This window comes from Ochotona curzoniae, unplaced genomic scaffold (genome assembly GCF_017591425.1).
Source record: "Ochotona curzoniae isolate NIBS_2020 unplaced genomic scaffold, NIBS_Ocur_1.0 contig_1, whole genome shotgun sequence".
Lineage (NCBI taxonomy): Eukaryota > Metazoa > Chordata > Mammalia > Lagomorpha > Ochotonidae > Ochotona > Ochotona curzoniae.
Window position 1 is genome coordinate 32,421,853 of NW_024464918.1, and position 21,439 is coordinate 32,443,291.

Sequence of the window (21,439 nt, forward strand, 5' to 3'; positions counted from 1 at the left end):
GCCAATTTTCATTAAGAAGCAGCCATCTGGACTAATTAGTTCTAGATGTATGTGTCCTTGAGCCTCTAGGCCTAGGTCAGCGTTTGCTTCCAGACAGGAATAAGTTGCTCAGGCACGAGTGGTCCCCCTAAGAAAAACAGAGGTCAACAAGCAAGCACAGTCCTCTGCGTGTCCAGGCAGAGCAGGGAGCATGAAAAGGGGCTTGGAATTAAGTGGCTTATTCGTTCTAACGTAATTTGGAATCTTGACTATTTGCTGGGCACTGTTAGCGACTAGGGACTCACATGCACTTGGCAGCTGCCCAAAAATAAGGGGAAGGGAAGCCTGGTAGGAAGGATCACCTGCGGGGCGCAACCTGCTCTGTTGCAACTGAGCAACGGGGATAGAACTCAACAGCCTGAGAAAGGACTTCGCAGCACCAGAAGCCGTCTGCGTCCTTTATGTAGTCTAGGCGCAGGAAAAGAAAGGGAACAGAGAAGCAGCTTCCAGAATGCACATTTTCTTCCAGCAACGAAGACGGAAAAGCCTTTGCAGGCAGTAGCGCTCGGCCACCGGGCCTCCCGGGGCTCCTCGGCGGGTCGGCAGAGGGAGCCATTCCCCAGGAAATGCGTGCACCTCGCTGTTCCGAGGGGCCTGGGAGCCCGTGGTTTGTCCCGGGAGTTCCCCCTCGCTTGCCCCCACCTTCCCCTCAGCTCCCCCGCAGCTTAGCAACGCATCAAGGCACGGCGGGATCTCCCACCCCTTCTCTGTCCCACATTTGCGCGGTTTGCACGCGACCTGGCTGGGGACCGCACCGTCCACTCCGGCTCGACCACGGGACCTCTGTCCCTGATCTTTATAGAGTTTAGAAGAGGGGGCCTTGCACTGAACACGAGTCAGGACGCAGCCGGATACCCGTCCCGCCACCACCTTTAAGTCATCCCCTGTGGAGACCACATGGTTTTCCAACTTCTTGACCCAGCGGTTGGTGGGGTCGCCCCCAGGTAGTGGGAGGCGATCTGGCTGGGAGGACACACAGTCCGGGTGCCGGATCAGACCAGGAGGATCCTGCAACCGGGGACAGCGCGTGGCGCCAAGCGACAACCCCCAGCGGCCACTGGGCCTGGTGCAGCAGCTGCTGCAGCGGCAACTGCTAGCATCCCGGGCCCGGCTCGGGTTACTCCCCTCCTCCTCCAGCATCTCCGTCCAGACAGGGAAAACCTTGTTCAGATTTGCAGCAAGCACTTTCCCGGTACGCAGACCTGGGTGTCTGGGCACACGTTGGGAAATCTGCCTCCTTTCCCGCGTCTCCAGCTCCGGGACGCTGCGCTCTCACGACCAGAGTTTGTGTCTCGGCTGGCGTTGCGTGCAGACCAGGGAGAAGTAGCCAAGCCGTGAATCTCAACTGTGGTAAGAGTTGTGCAAACTCCACTTTGGCCACTGCTGGACCTTGGTTGTCCGCGGGGAGGTGTCTTAGGGGGTGGAAGTTGGGGGCTTATTCCTTGGCTAGGACATCGCGGTGCAGAGTGAGGTGGGGACTAGAAGGGCTCAGTTTGGGGTGACGAGGAGTGGCCCCAAAGGTTTACTGTTCCTTGCTTTTGGTTTTGTTCCGGGGGATTGTGCAGGACGTACTTGGAGTATTTTTCGTGCGAAGATACTGCCCTGGCGCATTTTACTTTGCATAACCTCTGTCCTTGCATTGCGTTGCCTGTGTGTGTTCCGTGTTGACAGGTGACATAGGTAAACCCGGGGATATTTGAACGGAATGGGAAAAAAGACCTGCCGTTTCAGCCCAGAGCTCTCTTCCAGACCACCTGGGATCTTGCCTGCTCTTGGGACCTTTCTTTCCCACACTGGATGTTCAGATTGCGCACTGTAAACTTCATTCTTAAGGGGAAGCCAGGGGCTCTGTCTTCCTGCCTGCTTAGCTCCTTCAGGGTTGTCTGTGTCTCAGGCTAGGTGTGTTAGGCCAGGGGTTCCTCTTCAGGACACTCGGTTGCTCCAGGAACACTTGAGGGATGATCCTTAAAGCTTTGATCACATGACTAAGAATTATTTCATCCCAGTCTTTGCCCTCAAAATTTCTCTGATCTAAGACTTTTACCCCTGTTCTAGGGAATCATTTTGTTTCCATTTCTCTTTCTGTTTAATGACACCGCTGAGTAAATGAAATATGGCATTATGCTTGCTGCTGCTTTAAAGATATCCTATCCTCAAGATCCAGATTCTTTCGGAGGCGGTCCAAGTTCAGGAGTTTGTTTTTTGGGTACTGTTGATCATTCTTATGCAGTGAAACTCCTCTGCACCAAGTCAGAGGAGGGCAATATTCCTTCCAGGTTCTCCTTTGCTTGCTTTGCTCTATGATGTCCTGGGTTTCACTCCGTGTATGGTTTGTAGGACAATTTTTTTGCTCTTTCTTATGCAGGAAAAGACTGGGGCAAAATGCTTGCCAGCCAGCATTGCCATCTTTCTGGCTGGTGCTCCCAAAGGGGAGCTTCAGGGCACATTCTGTGTTGCCAGTGAGAGTTCCAACAGCTGTGTTGGTAAACTTGGGGGCTGGTAGCCCGGATTCAGCTCTCAGCTCTGCCACTTTGCAGCTGTGTGGTGTGGGGCCTTAGTTAACCCCTCTGTCTGCGTAAAATCAGGTGATGATGCTAACAGTGTTTACTCTGAAGGGTTGTTGGAAGGACAGGATGGAATAACACATGTGAAGAGCTAATGAGGCTGCCACAGCCATGGTAGACATTTGTTAACTGTTGTTTTATTAATATCATTACATAGCTAGCATAAATTATTTTTATATTGCTCTATTGTAACTTTATTAGTTGTGGGTAGTTGGATGGGCTCTGAAGACTGCATTGTCTCCAAGCTCCACTTTTTTGTCAGGATGTGTTGTGAGGTCAGACATAGCTCAGACATGGCTTTTGAATTGTGGTCAGGGTGTGTTTAGTGGGTAAAGTGGTATGGCAGGGCTGGAATTTGTAGGCGATGGGTGATAGTTGGGGAACAAAGAGCTTTGGAAGAGGTTAGAAAGTAAGAAATCAATACTCAGTTTACAACTTGGAATCTTCCTTAAAACTCATACATTAGTATTCTTCCTTTAGCGTGTTTTTGAAGCCAGCCATTCGTTGAATGAATATTGAGCATCTATTGCATTTCAGGTCTTGAGTATGCGCTTTATGATCTGTCCCACCCCACTCATTTTAAGCACATCAGGGCTTCACTGATACCAACTCTCTGTATATCAAATCCTCAGTGTTTTGTAAAAGTGTGGTTTCTTTTTTTTAAAATTTATTTTATTTTTATTGCAAAGTCAGATATACAGAGAGGAAGACAGACAGAGAGGAAACTCTTTCATCCACTGATTCTGGCTCCAGTGGCCACAATGGCCCGGAGCTGCACTGATCTGAAGCCAGGAGCCAGGAGCTTCTTCCAGGTTTCCCACAAGGGTGCAAGGTCCCAAGACTTTGGGCCATCCTTGACTGCTTTTCCAGGCCACAAACAGGGATCTGGATGGAAAGCAGGGCCACTGTGATTAGAACCAGTGCTTACAGGGGATCCCGGCACATACAAGGTGAGGCTACCGTGCTGGGACCAGAACTGTGAAATACTTTTTTGAGAGGACATTAAACAATCAGAGAACTAATTTAGTTTGAGCCCAGGCAGGTGCTTCTCCATGGATGCATCCTCCGTCTTCTTTTGGGTTGGGCATGGAGAAAGAGCAGTATGTGCTTCTGGCTCTGCAGTCTGTAATAGAGTTGCCATACTTCCTTGCTAACTATTCTAGAACATTTTATTTCTTTAAAATTTGTTTTAGGTACATGAATTATATCACTTACACCTTTGCCTGTTAATCAGAGTATGTTAGTGATAATTAACAAAATGGGAAAAGCAGTTAGTTCTGCTCCTATGAGTGGATTTCCCAAATAAAAAAGTTGAAATGAAGAGATAAATTTATTTTGGCTTAACAGATTTTTGAAATCTCTGCAGTTTTCTAATAAAAATTGATTCATGGGAAGCATACATTATGAACAATTCATGCATAGATTTCATAAAATTTTTAAAGATTTATTTTTTTTTTTTGCAAAGTCAGATATATACAGAGAGGAGGAGAGACAGAGAAAAATATCTTCCGTCTGATGATTCACTCCCCAACTGACTGCAACAGCCAGTGCTATGTCGATCTGAAGCCAGGAGCCAGGAATTTCTTCTAGGTCTCCCATGCAGGTGCAGGGTCTCAAGGCTTTGGGCCGTCCTTGACTGCTTTCCCAGGCCACAAGCAGGGAGCTGGATGGGAAGTGGAGCTGCTGTGATTAGAACCGGTGCCCATATAGGATCCTGGCGCATTCAATGTGAGGGCTTTAGTTGGTAGGCCACCGTGCAGTGCCAGGCCAATTTCATATTTTTTTTCTGCCAAAATAAACCAATCTTTTAATTCCCCCTTTCCTGTGAAATTGCTGAAATTTCCTTGTGTTTTTTCCCCAGTTGTTTTTGGTGTGTGGTGCGTATAAAAAACACAGAGAAACAGCTTGTTAAAAATTTTCAAATTGAGTTTGAGAAATTGCCCATAGTTATCTTTTTAACTTCAATGTGGTTCAACCTGATATGATTCCTGGTCCTCTCTGCCTTGATTCAGATGTAGTAAATCTTGAGTGGAAAGTCTACATCTCTGCAGGCTCACCAGTTCTAGTGCAAAGCCAAATTGCACACACTAGTGGTTTGCCATTTTCATCACTGTATGTTTGGTTCAATAGCACACTTCTAAAATACAAGCCTTATCTTTTCTCCTTAATTGAAAAGAATCTGGTAGCTCTCAAGGTGGTGAACTGTGAAGATCAATATTACCTGGGTGTTAGTTGAAAACTCACATTCCAAATCTGGAATGCAAGGGCCAGAAATTTACATGCTAATCTGGTAGACATGACCTCAGATTGCATCTGGGGAAACACTAGCTGATGACAGAAAGCCTGACCTCTGTAATGTTAAGACTACCTTTGCTTTGTCTGCTCTGCCTCCCTCTTGTCCAGCTCTCCAGTCCCTGCTGACCCTGCTCTTGTTACTCTTGCCTGAATCCTCAGCATTCCTTCCCTCCTCCAAGACCCAGCTGTGTGAGCTGCTCTCGTTGATGGAAATGTCATTTGCCCTTCTTTTCTCCAAAGAACTACTTACTACCCATTTGTCTTTCAAACTATAGTCACATCATTCTTCCCTGATTTTCCACTGATTCTGTATAAACCTTAATAATGTGTTGGAAGAGTTCTTTTCACATAGACCATCTATCGCATTGTTCCATCTGCATTTGTTAGCTCATTGTTATCCTATTTGGTAGGTGGGATCCTTTCTTCTTATTGTAAGCTCTCGTCCAAGTGATTGGCTGATGATAGCTGTGTGATAAATATTCAGAAGATAAAAAATGAATAAGATTTTTTTTTCAAAAAAATTATTTGTTTCTTAAAGATTTGTTTGTTTTATTTGAAAGTGAAAGTGGTAGAGAGAGAGAGAGAATCCATTTACTATTTTATTCCCCTATGGCTTGGCCAAGCTGAAACCAGGAGCCAGGAGCTTCATCTAAGTCTCCCAAATGGATGAGTACAGGGATCTGGATACTTGGCCATCTGCTACTGCTTTCCCAGGCACATCAGTTAGCAGGAAGCTGGATCAGAGGAGCTGGGTTAGTGTATGGGATGCTGGTGATGTAAGAAGCAACTTAACTTGCTGCATGACAACACAGGCCTCTGGAGTCTTTTCTTTGCACATGAAGTGTTTTTGGACAGTTACTGTGCCTGTATGGAGGTTTGTGGTGAGCCCAGTTCAGAATTTATTATTTGGCTGGTCATAGTCTGTAAAGCTAACCTAGAGTAGAAGACAGAGCAGCTAGATTATCCTAAGATGACTTACGAAGCACCACACACATCTCAGTGCTACCAGTTCTACATGACAGGGCTATGATAAGAGAGCTGCATTTATTTTCTGGGATAATTTTGGTTGTGAATGACAGCATCAGGGCACTGGAACAGAAGTGGCAATGCCAATAAAAATATGCAGTTTGCCCTGTGCTTTTCATTTTATAAATACGTTCACATTTGCTTTTGTATTTGATCGGAAACATGGTGCTTTTTCTACTTTCCTAAAAGGATGTTGTCTGAAATATGTCCAAAGATTGTGCAAAAGTTGTGTGCTCTAGGGATTATGGCTCCAACTATACTTTAAATTTTCTAATTTTACTTTATGGTTTAGACATAGCCTTCAGCAACACATCCTTTCTTTAGACTTTCTGTGGTTTTGATTATTTTCTCTTAGTTTCAGCAATTTGATTTCAACAGATCGCTGATTCAAAGTAAAGATTTGCCTGTTTTTATTTGTCTAATAACTTCCGTCTTTGTCTTAGTAAGTTCACGAAAAAAGTTCTTTTCATAATTACTATTAGGCTTTTCACTTTTTTTCTATGTTCCATTCTTTTTTATGTAAAATCAAAACGTGTAGTATCAGTTGACTAAGCACATGAATAATTTCCAGGGTATGAGCAAAGATGATGATGCTACCAAATTGCCAGTGTTGACTCACTGGCAGCTCCACTCTCAGCAAAGAACTAAGTCCATTCATTGGCTGATGTACCCTGTCCCAGGGTATGAGAGAGGGCAGGTGGGAATCAGCCTCAATAAATATGGTGCAAATAGCCACATCATTGGCCTTCAAACACAGGCCGATACAAAGTGATGCCTAAAATTTCAGTTTGTCAATGGTATGGATTCAGTATTTTGTTTCAAAAATTAGCTCAGTTTTAAAAATTCATGTATGACCATTAAATTGTTATTATTATTATTGTTTGCAATTCTATTCCTTGCCCCCTAAGAGTAAGCCTACATCATTTTCCTCCTGGACTTTTGCCAGCCTTTTGACTGATTTCCTCATCTCCTCATTTATTCATTCTCTCTATCTAAATATCACAAGCATTTAAATCTATCTATTGCCTCTTTCTGCTTCACTGTGTAAGATTCTTTTTTCATGCGATCATTCTCTTGGTAAGCAAAGTTTTTGCAGAGGATTAATTTAAAGCACTGCATAAAAGTGTTCCTCATGTATGGGGAAAAATTAAGACACATGACATTGTTAGCTGACTTTATGAACGTTTATTTGTAAAACTACAAGTCACCCTCTAGATGTTGTTTGATAGCACACTCACTGTGTGAATGTGATAATATATCCTGTTATTATCTCTGTTCCTTTCTAGTGATTTCCTATCCTGTTTCATTTCCAGTGATTTATACTCCTAGATAAAGAAACTATGTAAAGCATTTTAACCACCTCCATTTCCTACTCAGAGGGCAATAAATTGTATCCTTCCCCAGTTGGAAGACAAAGAAAACAGTGTTTCTGTATGGAAGCACCACCTCCATAGGTACATGTGCAGGATATTAGCATCTGTTAAACACATCTTATCTCTGGGAGCAAGGAGACCCATCCCGAGGGATGACTTAAGTGCCATGTCATCAACATCTTGTCTGCCCTAGATGAGTTGTACAGATTGGATCATTCTAAACCAGAGCTGCAGGTGGTGCTTCTCACCACTGGATTTTTAAATACCTTCTGGTAAAGGGTCTTGTTTTTGTTTTAAAAATGTTTTTCATGGCAAATTGAAAATTTGAGCCCAAATTTGAATTGTTCTTCCTGGAATGAAATGGAATGATGAAATCTTTGGTTTGCGTCATGAGACTCAGCTCATCAAAACAAGCTAATAGCCATCCCTACTGAAGGCTTAGGAAGAATTCTTTATTTTTATTAAGGACTTGATAGTAAGATGTGACTTGGGCTCTTTCAAATAAAATCATAGGTTTGAGTTTTATTCTTAAATCAATCTGATATTTATTGGTTAGGTAGAGTATGTGAATAATTACTAAGAATTTCTTACCCTCAAATAAAAAAAATCTAGATCACAAATAAGTGCATAGTTGACCAAATAAGGCTGGAAAATGGAAGGGCTGTTTCGAGAGTCTCAAGAGAGGGTTCTGTGTCTCTCTAGAAGGTTTCTGCTGGTGTGGAGGAAGGGATTAGATGTAGGGGACTATTGAGGCAGGGAAATGGGCCCAGTAAACGTGGGGGCAAGACTGACAAGAGCTTTTCCAGGAGTAGTGAAGAATGCATCCCACTGGAGTAGTGAGTTAACACTTGAGCATTGTTTTGTGAGAGCCCCTTGCAGGGCAGGAAGACAAAATGCTGCCTGGCCCACTGTGCATGTGCACATTTGTGTGAAGGAACCTTCCCAGTGCCCTTCTGCTATTATGATATGTGAACCAAATGCAGATTGATGACCCCATTGAGATTCAAGTAAACATTTGCTGGAATCTTCATCCATGTCCCAGATCCATAAGAAGATTTGAAATGAGAACATTGATTTCTTGCCACCATTAAGGGATTTCTTAGGGGTAGGACTGGGAGACCAGGCTCAGGGATCTCCTAGCGCCTTCCAGAGCACTAGATGTCCCTGCTACTGTACCATCCTGCCACTCTCCAATCATGAATATCACTGCAAGTCCTTCAGTTCATAGAGGGACTTGGCTAGTTTGTTTTTAATGCTTGGAAGAATGGAAAAAGTTCACATCAGCAAAACTTAGAAGGAAATACTAAGCATGTTTCCCTGTCTCTATTTCCATGCTCCTTGGTGCCCTTGTTTTACCCACCTACATTCTTCCCAGGTATTTTGCTGTTGACTCTAAGGTTTGCCCTTTCATTACCTTCCTTACTCCAGTTATCCCTTAAGCAATGTGCCAAACCAGGCCATGCTTGAAGCAAGGGCAGGTATTTGATAAAGCAGGCAGGCCACCACATGGGTCACCTCCATTTCATTGTGGAGTACTTGATTTGAGCATCTTCTCCTCTGCTTCTGATCCAGCACTGTGCTCATGTGCTCTCTGGGTGGCAGCAGATGTAGGTCCCTACCATTCATGTTGGAGACTCAGTATGAGTTCTGGGCTCCTGTCTTCCGACTGCCCAGCTCTTGCTGTTGTAGACATAGAGAAAGAGAAATGATGGTTGGAAGATTTCTCTCTGTGCCTGTCTCTTTCCTTTCAAATAAAGCATAAACAAACAAAAACAAGATAAATGCTTGAGGAGTCTGACCTGTATCCACAAAATTTAGAGGCATAAGATTCACCTGTGGATATTTCCTTCTGTGGATTTTGATCCAGTTTGTGTTCAGTGGGATGTGTAAGTTTTCAATCAAGCTACTCTGATGGAGTGATCTGTGGATGCAGCACAATTCAGGTTAGGGATTTAGTGTCCAATTCAGAAGCCATGTCTTTGTTTATTTGTTTTTCTTTAGATTTTAGTGACTAGGCCAGAGAGGGTCACAGGGCCTAGCCAGTCTTGTGAGAACCTGTGCTACTCCTCTGTGCTTGGAGGGACAATGGCCGTAATACAACGCTGTCCATGTGACAGCCAGAGAAAAGGGGTCCATTGTCCCGGGCTTGGCTAATGCCTCATTCTGCTGGGGTCAGCCCTTCAGCAGAGCTTGGAGGCCCTGGGGAAATAGACACACTTGAATCAGAGAGACAAAGAAAGGAGGTCAGGGCCTTCTACAGTTCAACTACTTGCAGCAATGTGTCGCACTTAGGAATTGAGAATGAAAAAAGGAATTCTGGAGAAACAGCATTAATTTGCTGATTTCAGAGCAGCAGACATGATTTTACGGGTGTACAGTCTGTTGGAATTCCAGCAAATCTTTGGCCACGACTGAGTCATTTTCTGCTGTGCTCCACTGTCTTGCCTGATGGCAAAGATTGATTGAAAAAATAGCAATGATTTCCTCCTATCTGTGATAGGTACAGGCTCTCTTCTCAGCTGGTTTTCTCAGGTTTTATCATGTAGGTGAGTGATCGGAAAGCTGTCCAAACCCAAACCAAGGCCCACACTCTTAGAGCTGAGGCTACGCAGGATTGCGGCAGGTGAGGACCCACCACTGGCAGTTACCTGCGAGTAACTCCAGGGAATGGTCACCAGGTATATCATATCTTTAGAGTATCTTCCCCAGTTCTAGATTTGGACAACTGCTATGAAGGTGAGAATTTGGGGGGGGGGGATTTGAAGTACCATTAAGTCCATGAATAAATTATCAATATGTTTTGACAGTAATGAAATTAGAGGACCCTCTGCATGTCATTTGGGTTCCATCTTCTTTATCCCCAACTTCTAAGCTGATTTCAGCGCTCGGGGAAAGGAGGGAGTTGCAGACTTCCTGTAAAGATCTAATCCTGAGCTCAACAATCAGTCGCATTCTTTGTGTCCAAAGATGGTGGAATCAGACAAAGCCTTTGCAAAGGTCATAGACTTTTTGCAGAGGATTGTTCTGGTACTCTGATTACCCCCACTCTCTCCCTTCTCCTCATGGAAAAGTATGTCATTCATTCGGCTTTGCCTTGGGGGTCCCTTTGAAACTTGGTCTATAGTTTTAGTGGACTTTTATAGGAAACTTTTCTTTAAGTTAGACACAAGAAAACAGACTTAAAAAGGCATGTGAAGGACAGCCTTATCATAGTTTCTAGAGAGCCCACTTGTGTGGAGCATGCGGGTAACTGGTATCTTCTGGTCAGTGCAAAACCTTCTGGCCACTGAGATGAGAGATGTCCTGACTGGGTTTATACCCAGGAGAGGGCAATATGTGATTTGCTGAGGATCATTTAGAGTTTCTTGTAATTCAGTCTATCATTATCCCTTGATTATAGATCACCCTTGAAAATCCATTAAGGGAAGAGAAGCAAGTAGCATGCAGACAGGTAGGAGGCTTTATTTGCCTCATTTTATTTCCACACCCTCCTACCCCCTTCCCCCACACCCCTGCAGTTTGCTTACAATTTAATGTAGGGATCTATGGCTTTGCCTGCGGTGGAAATGGCTTTGAAGTGGAGAAGAAGGACAGGAGGCTTCCTAAGTGGCAAAAGGATAGTGTTTAACACTCCCCCAATTAGTTAAAAACTTCCCAGTTCATTGTCATTAACGCACACACAGACTCTGGGTGGGTGATTCAGAGAAACTTGTTTGTCAGCTCTTGGAGGGTGAGTACCATTCAAGTGTTTGTTGCAAAAACAGGCAAGTTGTGTGTTGTCTTTTCTTGTTGTTCGGATGCTACTATATGCTTTTTAAAGGTCTAGGATACTTTCTGGGATTTACTAGGGTGTCAGAATTAAAATCTGGTCAGGATGCTAAGCGGGATACTGGTTGTATGGGTATAGTCTTCTTTGACATAATTTATTGAACTGTTCAATTTCTCTGTGTGCTTTTTGTATTTTTTGTTCTGGTGAAAAGGTTGAATATTAAAGTCCTGTGTTTCATGTAGAATTAAAACTCTAGCAGTAACAAGAAACATAGAGTGAGTTCTGGTGTCAATTGTGATGTGATTTGGATCCTGGTGGTTGGGAGGACCTTAAGTTTCGAGTTGCATAGATTTGCCTTTTATGCCATGGTCAGAAGAGCTGTGAATCAGAAAGCAGCAGGCTAGCTTCATTCAGCGGTTGGTATATTTTTTTTCCCAGTGCATGAGAGGTCAACAATTTTCTCAGAACCCTGACTCTTTAGAATCTGAAAAGCACCCTTTTGGATTAGCCAAGTACTTCCCATTGCTTCTCTGCCGCTGTTCTCCCAACCAGTGTAAGATGTGAGGAAGAAATAGGGAAGAACTCTATGGGTCATAGATGCATTTCTGCATCTTGAAGTATCATTTCTTAAGTCTGAGACTGGGATGCTTTTATTTTTTCTCCCATTTTTCAAATCTCATATTGGAGTGCCTGAGTGTGCATACCAGCTCTCTTTACAATTCCAGCTTTCTGCTAATGCACACTGTGGGAGGCAAGAGATGATAGCTCAAAGTTCCTACCTTCCTGCCACTCACATGAGACAGCTGTATTGAATTTTAGCTCTAGGCGTCAGCCTGGCCCAACCATAACTATTTCAGAGTTAAACCAGCAGATAGAAGAGCTCTCTCCATCTCCCTGCCTTCCTAAAAAAAAAAATGAATAAATAAAATTTTAAAACAAGAAGAAATAGGTTGGAGGTATAGGTTCATTCCAAGTAGATAAATCCTTGGAAGTTGTCTGTGCTTGCTTAAATTCATCAGCAAAAGATAGCAAGGGTTTATCATGAAAATTGTGGCAGAAAATGAAGGAGAAAAGGAGGAGAGTAATTTGGAGACTGTTTCAGTAAGCTTGTTAAATTTGACATAATCCTTTGTTTATCCAATATATGTTTACCCATCAGCTGTTGTGTTCCATGTCATCAGTTATGCTAGAGATATGGCAATACCTAAAGTAATCAAGTTCCCCGCCCTCTTGGATTTGTATGGCAGTGTACATTTCAGGCATTCACTACTCTGTCCTGGGGACAAATGTATGTAAAGTGAAAGCTTCAGTGTGCTATAATGTGGTTGTTTATGGCATTTGTTACAGAACCACACTTCATGGATTTGCATCCTGGCTCACTCTATCATTTACAAGATATTTGTTCCTGAACCCTTGAGCCAATTATTCTAAATTCAGTTTGTTTGTTTGTTTTTTAATCAATCAGGTAGGAATAATGATTGTAGTTCACCCACGGAATTGTTATGAGAGTTAGTTGAAATCCAGGTATATAGCAGATACTCAGTAAGTTTTGCTTTTTCATATCTGACTGATGAATGTTGTTTGTTTAAATTCACCAAGAATAGATAGCAATGGTTTATCATTGATAGCATGGAAATAAAATAAAAGGAACAATTATGAGACTATTGCAATAATTTTGCTAAATTGAACATCACCCATTATGACATGCATATGAAATTATCTAGGTCACTTTTGCTTTTAATTCAGTGAGCTTATTTTGGAATTTTCCTGTGTACTATATCTTAGTACAGGCTGTATCTAGCATGTCATCCTATCTTGGATACAAATTTACTGAATTAATTAGCATCCGAAGTTTGCCTTCATAAGCCAGCCGAGAGCAAAGTTATGTTCTCCCGTGAGACACAGTCATGATCTCAGCTTTGGCAGAAACTTCCAGCTAATGCTGCTGCTTCATCCTTAGTGAGAAGTCTTTTGAAACAGCCTGGCATGAGAAACACTCCCCCGCCAGTAGCAGGTGTTTAGTGGCAAGGAGCAAAAGCTGCTTAGCACCTTGAGTCCCTCATGCTTGAGAATGACCACAGGTTGTTGAGCGTCCTTTCTGTTTTACTTCATTAACAGCAACATAGGCCACCTCAGCTCTTAGTAACTAAATACTTCATCAAAACTGCCTAAGCTTGGAAGGCTCTTCTGTCTCTGCCATGAATTGACTCTAACATATGTCTCCTGAGCACACCGGATCCATCATTATATTCTTGTACATCCTCAAAGGGTCAAATGTGATGGTATTCACCAAATTGTATCTTCTTCAAATTCTTGTTGACATTCAACTCTTAAGTGACTCTGTTTGGAGATAAGGCCCGTGGGGAGTAATTTCAATTAAATGAGATCCAGAGAAGGGGCCTGATTTGTTAGGGCTGATGTACTTCAAAGAAGAGAAAGGGAGAACGAACACCCACCTTCTCTACTGCATTAGTACACAGTCACAAGGCAACCATGACAAGCTGGGAAGCAGTCCTTACAGAGGATAATCTGTTGGCATCTTGATCCTGGACTTCAAACTGTGAGAACTGATTTTCTTTTGTTGTTTAGCCCCCAGTCTGTGGCATTCTCTTAAAGGAGCCTAGGCACACCACAGCATTAGAAAAAAATATATCGTGGATCTGATTATACTATTATTTAGGAACACATGAATAACATGAAAAACAGAATCTGACCTAATGCTTAATACTCATTTATGTGAACAAACTTGACTTTATCTATCATATACCATTGCATTATTGCTTGATTAAAACCAACCTGGACCCCATCTTTCTTCCAGTACAGGTACTAACGGATAGTGAAACAGTCGACAGCTAGGGAGAGTCTTTGTGGGGAAGATGAGAGATGAGGAAAGTGCCTGGACCATTTGGACTTTAGACTTTCAGTTTTTGAGCAATTGGCTTAACAGCAATTGTCTCACAGCATACAGCCAGATGGGCAGAGGAGAGAGGATGATGGACAGGGCCAGCCAGTTAAGGTAGTGATTTACCTGGTCAAAAAAGGCAAGATGTCCCTTGCATTGGGCAAGAGAGCTCCTTCTGGAGGAGTGATGGCTGCTGCTGACCCTCCCCCGGCTTGCAGGTGCAGGGAGCTCTTTGGTATACCTGAGCCAGGTGATCTGCTTTTATCCTGGCGTGGATCAACCTGCAGTGACCACACTTCCTTTTTAATTTAAAAAAAAAAAAAAAAGAGCAAAGCAAAACAAAATAAGCTTGTGATGTGGAGCTGTGCCAAGTGAGGGCTGGGAAAAGAACAAGCCCTTGCCTTTCTCTGAAGGCAGTATGTAAATGATGCTTTGTAGTTCTGGCTGTGCAGCCGCTGGGGACTATGAAGAGGGCCCTGCACAGCCTGCGCTGCTGGGAAGGTAATTTATATGAGCATGGCCATCCTACACGTCAACCCACTGGTCCTAGAGTTCCCACCGAGAGCAGCAAGGGTCTTTGGTGAAAAATATTGTGTTGTTAAGAAATTCAAAAACCTTCAGGAAGTGCTCACCTTAATTAGCTTTTAGAATTTTAAGGTACTCTGGTGTTTCCAGATGTGATATTGTAGACAGAGACCATTAATCCATTCCTTTTCTTTCTATTCCCTCCCCTTCTCTTCCCTTCCCTTCCCATTTCTGATCTATTGATTTGTCTATTTGAAAGGGAGAATGATAGGGAAAGAGAGAGAGCTTCCATCTGCTGGTTCACTCTGTAAATGGCCAAGGGGCCAGGAACTTCGTCTGGATCTCCCACGTGGGTGACAGGGGTCAAAATATTTTATCTGTCTTCTGCTGCTTTCCCAGGTGCTGGGAAAACATGGAGCTGAATGGGAAGCAGAGCAGTCAAGACTTGAATCCAGCATGCCAAAATGGGACACTGGTGTTTTAGGCAGCGGCACAACCCAATGTACCAGGAAACTGGCTCTAAGACCATAGCTGTTTCCTTGTGAGAGCGATTTCTTACAGACCTAAGGGACATTCAGCCCTGTTGGTGAAACTGGACGAGTGCTTTTTATTCCTCTGCCACTTTGTGCTTCCTGGAAATTGAGCCCCAAATGTAATTGGGGCCAGGCTGGTGGGTAGATTCATTCAGTGGCACTTGCATAGTTTACTGGCTGACTGTGACCACTTGGACTCCTTTCATGATAGCTCTGTCCTGAAAGGCAGGTTTTTCAGAACAAATTGTTGGTGAGAGAAGGAAGGATTACCGAAGCCAGGCAAGTTTTGACACTGAGCTCTAAAAATCCTCTTTTTTTTTTAAACATAAGTCACTTCCAACAGCTATCTAGGAGTTGGAACCAGAAACCCCAAGCTGAGCAAAACACAGTCAGTGTGTGCTGTGTATGACTCCTGCCATGAAACCTTCTTGTTGCTGGGAGGAATTGACTGGACTGCACAGCCTGGCTCCAGCTGCTACGCCAAGAAGAAAGACCTGCGTGGTGACTGGGCCGTCTACTCATTTGGGCACAGCCAGTGATTGACTGCTGAGCAGTTAGGGAGAACAAAAATGCATGTAGGTGATTAGCTCCAGGCTGCAAAGCCACTGTTGAAGACCTGATGGGGAGTCCATTGTCAGAAGCAAGAAAGGCAGGTTAAACCAAGCTGCTTGAGAAAGCTTTTGGGGGAATTTTGTGAATTTTGTCTTATTGACTCAATATAAATTTAACTTTAGATGTACTTGATTCTGAATTGTCAGGGGCAGGGAGGATCATCCATATTTAAAATTCCAGCATTACTCAGCAACACGGCTATCTGCTCTTTTTTTTTTTATATTTAATGTTTTATTTATTTGAACAGTTACAGAGTGAGCAAGAGAGAGAGATCTTTCATTCACTGGCTCACTCCCCAGATGGCTGCAATGCTAGCCCTGGCTGACCATTTTTAGGATGTATCAGTGGGAGGTGACTTGGTCATGTGTTTAATGTTAATAACAAACATTGATGGGGTTACAAATCTCAAGGCTGGTATCACAAATGCATTACAATAACTGTTTTGCTTTGTTTGGAGATGGCCTAGAATGAAACAAAAAGTCCTTCTATGTTGAGAGAAGTGTGGTTTTCTGCAGGAGCCCTTTTAGATAGCAGTACAACTTACAACACGGAGAGTTCATGAAGGCCCTTCCCAACCAATGAGCTTGACTGGGAGGACTTGGGGACAGTACTTGGGGAGCAGGAGTGCAGCTGAGTGGGCAGGTAGGGAGGGGGGAGGTGAAGGGTCACAGCTGGCAGCATCTGGAGCAGGCCAACTTTGCCTGAGCCGGTCATTGGGTTCGGCTGTGGAGCTGGCCATATCTGGAAGAGATACACAGATGAGTCCTACACCCTGTACTTTCTGCTCCTCTTGGATCCTGCAGACGCTGGGGAGGAGTTCTATAACTGCTGTGTCCCTAGAGAACTTCCCCTGTCAAAAGCAAAACAGTTCCACAGAACCCTGTGTTTTGTTCAACTTTTAAATTTGTTTTTTTAGTTAGAATTCTAGGAATGTGATAGTATTAATTTTTATTCGTCCTCTCCCTTTCTTTCTTTCATTCATTCATTTTTGAGGTAGTGTATTCTTACTTTACATTACACTCCAGGCTTAATGCTCCACTAAATAAAGAGTTCAACAGTAAAAAGATCCTAGTTCAGAGAGGATGCAGACAAGGAGTCTATACAGTAATTCATGAAATATGACCATTTCACCCATATGCAATACATTTTAAAGTAATCACAGGTCATTAAAACTATAGCAATATAGCATTCTTAACCATTGGTTTGACAAAGATTAAAAAACAAACCCTTGCTTGATAAAATATAATTTCAGCAAAATCTTAACATTTTGCTGACTTAGAGTAAATCCTAAACATGATGGCTATATTTCTTCCATTCCACCATAACAGATCTCGAGGAAAATGTGTAAAACTGAGTTGTGCTTTTATTTATTTGCTTTTTATAAAGTAAAAACTGTGGGCTTTAAAAGATTCTGTAAAATCTGGGCCCAGTGCTGTATCCTAGTGGCCAAAGTCCTCGCCTTGAACACGCCGGGATCCCATATGGGCACCGGTTCTAATTCTGGCAGCCCTGCTTCCCATCCAGCTCCCTGCTTGTGGCCTGGGAAAGCAGTCGAGGATGGCCCAAAGCCTTGGGACCCTGCACCTGCATGGGAGACCTAGAGGAAGTTCCTGGTTCCTGGCTCAGATTGGTGCAGCTCCAGCCGTTGTGGTCACTTGGGGAGTGAATCATCGGACAGAAGATATTTCTCTCTGTCTCTCCTCCTCTCTGTATATATCTGACTTTGCAATAAAAATAAATAAGTCTTTTTAAAAATTCTGTAAAATCTGATCATCTACTTTTATTGAGGACCTCTAAAAGTTGGTTAAAGATAGAATTAAGAAAAATGTTCATTTTTTTTTTTGGTGCAAAAAAGTTTTAAGGTCATTGTTTTTTGTTTCTTTTTTATAATGTGTTTTTGTAAACTTCCTCAAGGGGACCCAAAAAAGTGAGTGGTTGTATGATGGCACCTTCTTGGTGGTTCTGAAGTGTGAAGGGTCCCAGACCTGCCCCACTGAGTACCAGAGCCCCAGGACGCTATAATCCTTGCCACATGTCGTGACCCGTGACCCGAGCAGACCCACAGGCAAACAGAACGCCTGCTGTCTGCTCCTGGAGCAGTTGCTCAGGAGCAGTTGTGCAGCTGTGGCCAGCTTTGTTGGGAGAGTGCAAGGGGGCTTGCTCTTTTGAGCCTGTTCTGCCAGTAGGTAATACAAATAACAGCTGGTTGGGGGAGTACCTGCCAGCAGGGTTGGAGACCCCTGTGCTGGCCCCACAAATCACTGTGTGATCCTGAGTTCATCAATGACTATGGGAGGAAATAATGACACCTGAAAGCAAAGGAATGTTGTCCTGAATACCCAAATCGAAGAATTGAACAGTGAAATTGAGGCAGACAGTTCATTTCTAAATATTCCTTTGAACTTTTCCAAGAAAGTGAGGAATGCTGTCAGCCCAGATCCCTGAGGCGTTCCAAGTTCAACAATGAATCAGACCTTGCTTGAGTCTAGCAGACTGAAGTCGAGAGCTGGAAATGTGACCGCCACACAGTGGCTCCCACATGCTGGGCGCCCTTCTGGTTTCCATTTGCTTCAAGTTAAGAGCAAGTTACATTGCTCTATTTTGGTGTCTGAGCCTGGTTCCTGCAGGGATGGCCATCTGTGACCAAGCTCTCTAGAAGAGAGGGGTGGGAGGTTCTGAGAGAGAAAGGCTGAGGTGGGAGATCGCTGGGGGCTGACCCAGGATCCAGTGACTGCTGTGTTCCCTCCTACAACTTCCAGGTTCCCATCACTGTACTGTGAGTCTCTGTGTGATCATGTAGTCCACAGAGAAAGTCCTGTGTCTGACTTGAGTATACATCTGTCCAGTGTGTGTGTGTGTGTGTGTGATCCTCTCTCCCTTTCAAACAAATGAAAATAAGTATTTTTTAAAATGTTTAAAAAATAAATGAACTCACTGGAAAATTGAGAGAACTCTTTTGTGCCTCTCTTTTGTCCCTCTGTCCGTTTAAACTCTTGGATTACCTGGGCTGCAGGGGGTGCTGCTGAGGCTATGCTGGACTGGGGCAGTTGAGGGTCCGCCACTGGCAGCACCTGGAGCAGGCCAACTTCAGTCTGGGAAAACAGAATAGACACTTTGGGTCATGATTTGCTTCTAGATACCCATGAGGGTGCTTCAAAAAGTTTGTGGGACATGAATAACCTATGGATTTAGGAACTTTTTCGCACCATGGTAAACACCTTTGAACTCCATTTTGGAGTGCCTTCATGTATATTTCTTATCACAAGCAACATGGACATACTATGATCATCATTTTTAAGTTCTGTGGCCTTTTAAGTGCATTCACACTGCTGTGTAGTTATCACTACCCTCCATTTCCAGAGCCCTCTCATAATCCTGCGTTGAAGTTGCCTCTGTTACACAATGACTGTCTGTGTTTCCTTCACTGCAGCCCCTGGTAACCAGCATTCTTTCTGAAGAAAATTCCAGAATTTTCTTCCTTTTAATGGCTGAGTGGTATCCCATTTTATGTATGTGCCATATTTTGCTGATCTCATCTATTCAAGGATGTGTATGACACACGGAAACTTGTTGCTCTGAACACTGGTATTTGGATATCTCTTGGAGTCCCTGCTATTAGTTTTTATTGGGGGGGGGAAAGCACATACTCTGCAATAGAACTGCTACCTCTTGTGATTCTGTGTTTTTTGGGTAACTTCACTATTTTCTCACATAGTGGCTGCTCCGTTTCACATTCCTACCAGCATTGCACAGGAGTCCCAACTTTTCTACATCATTGCAAACACTTGTTATTTTCCGTTGTAGTTTTTGAGAGGGGACGATAATAAGTGAGATTTCTTTGTGATTTTGATTTGTATTTCTGTAATAATTAGTAGAGGTGAGAACTATTCAGGTACGTATTGGATGTATTAGTTTATTTAGTTTACATTTATTCAAGAATTGCCTCTGTAGCTTGCTCTGATTTTAATTAGGTTACTTGCTGTTGTTGATTTGTAGGAGTTATTTTTATGCTGTGTTTTTAAAATTCCATAATTTAGTCCATGTTGATACACACACACAGAGTGAAAAAGTGAGACAATGAGCTTTCATCTTCCCGGTGTGTACAATGACGAGGGTCGGGCCAGGCTGAAGCATGAGCTGAGAATTCAACCCAGTCTCCCCATGTGAGTAGCAGGGACCCAGAAATTTGAGCTATCACTGCTGCCTCCCAGGATTTATATTAACCAGGAAACTTGAATTAACTTCGTGGAGGCAGCACTCAAACCCAAGTACTCCAATAAGGAATGGGATGCTTTCTCACAGGTGTTGAAACTGCTAGGCCAGACTACTGCTGCTATATTCTGAATATTGATCTTTTCTCATTCTCTACTGGCTGCCTTTTCACTCTGTTCATAGTGCCCTTGATGCACGAAGGCCTTTATGGTGATGTGCAGGTTGTCTGTTTTTCTCTTGTTGCCTGTGCTTTTGAAACTAAAGACAGCAATTACTGCCACATTGTAAATGTATAGCTCTTTAATATCAAGGAAAGAATTTCTTCTAGAAACTCTTCTGAAGGAATTTTGCAGTAGCTCCTTTTCACTTTGATACATCTTCTTCAGAATGGCTGATCTGTTTTCTTGGTGCTCTGCCTCCATCTTACCCTCTTCTCAGAGGTACCCCAAGGGCTCCTTTGTGGGTAAAGAGAAAATGACAGAGTGAAGGACAGACTTAGTGTCACGGTGGCCTCAGTCCTTTAGGGGCTGAGAGGAGAGGGGGCAAATTGCAGGAAATTCAAGCGTCTGAGAGGGTCCTTGGGTAGCTATGACTTGGAAGAAGTATGGAGCCCCAGATTGTACTCCTGTTTGTCTGAGATGGGCTGAGGTCTAACTTGTAAGAACCTCTTTTTTCTTTCTGTATTATGTTTACTTGAGAAGCAGAGAGAAGGGAGAGAGAGAGAGAGAACCTCCTATTGGTTCACTCCCCAAGCTCCATCCTGGCCTTCCACAAGCACTGGGACCCGACCACTGGAGCCATCAGGGTGTGTATCAGCAGGAACCTGGAGTCAAAAGTGGAGCTGGCACTTGAACCCAGCCACTCCGCCAGTGTCCCAAACAGCATCCTAACCATCATGCCATGTGCCCACCCCTCTCCTTTCTCTTGGCCTCAGGTAACAAAGAGAACCTGGGACTTGAGCCTCAATCTCCTGCTCAAGGACAGAAAGAACTTACTGTGTGCCTGAACCCTGCCAAAGCATATAGATAGCGATTTTTGTAAATGCTCACTTCATTATTAGAAAACACTGTTGTGTGTTTCTTCTTTTTATCAAGTGTTGGAAGGACATTTGTAATAAGAAGTCCTTTCCCTGGCCGCCTGTGTCTCATACTTCACTAATTTTTATCTCTGGATTACGGTCTGTGTGTGAATCCAATCTCCACAGTGGTAGCAACACATCCAGAAAACTGTAGACATTGCTGGAGGAATTTATGCACTTTCATCCTGAAGAGCACCCTGAATCCAGACTGTCTCAAGGACATTATTCTTTACCATTGGTGGTTCCAAAAGATATTTAAGTGGTGTGTGTTTTTCATTCTTTAGTTTAGTGACACTGTAAGCTTCTGAGCTCTTTCCCTTAGGCATCCTGGGCTCTATAAAGTATCTGTCTGGCAGGTGTTCCAGTGTAAAGTTGTTTACTGTGGATATCTGGTATGAGGAGTGGCTTTCTGCCAATGATTTGTCCCTGTTTTGCTAGCCTGAACAGGAACTTACGGATACCACAAAGCTGTAATTCAGCATTTTGCAATTTTAATAAGTTGAATGGTGAT

At 43.5% G+C, this 21,439-nt stretch overlaps 1 protein-coding gene across 1 annotated transcript in view; it reads left to right on the forward strand.

The window, feature by feature from the left end:
- Positions 1-1,215: 1,215 nt before the first annotated feature.
- Positions 1,216-21,439, forward strand: part of MEGF10 (multiple EGF like domains 10) — a 145,665-nt gene continuing 125,441 nt past the window's right edge. Inside the window, exon 1 of the mRNA XM_040970225.1 lies at positions 1,216-1,389. The gene's annotated coding sequence lies outside the window, so the exon portion shown is untranslated. The remainder of the gene's footprint in view (positions 1,390-21,439) is intronic.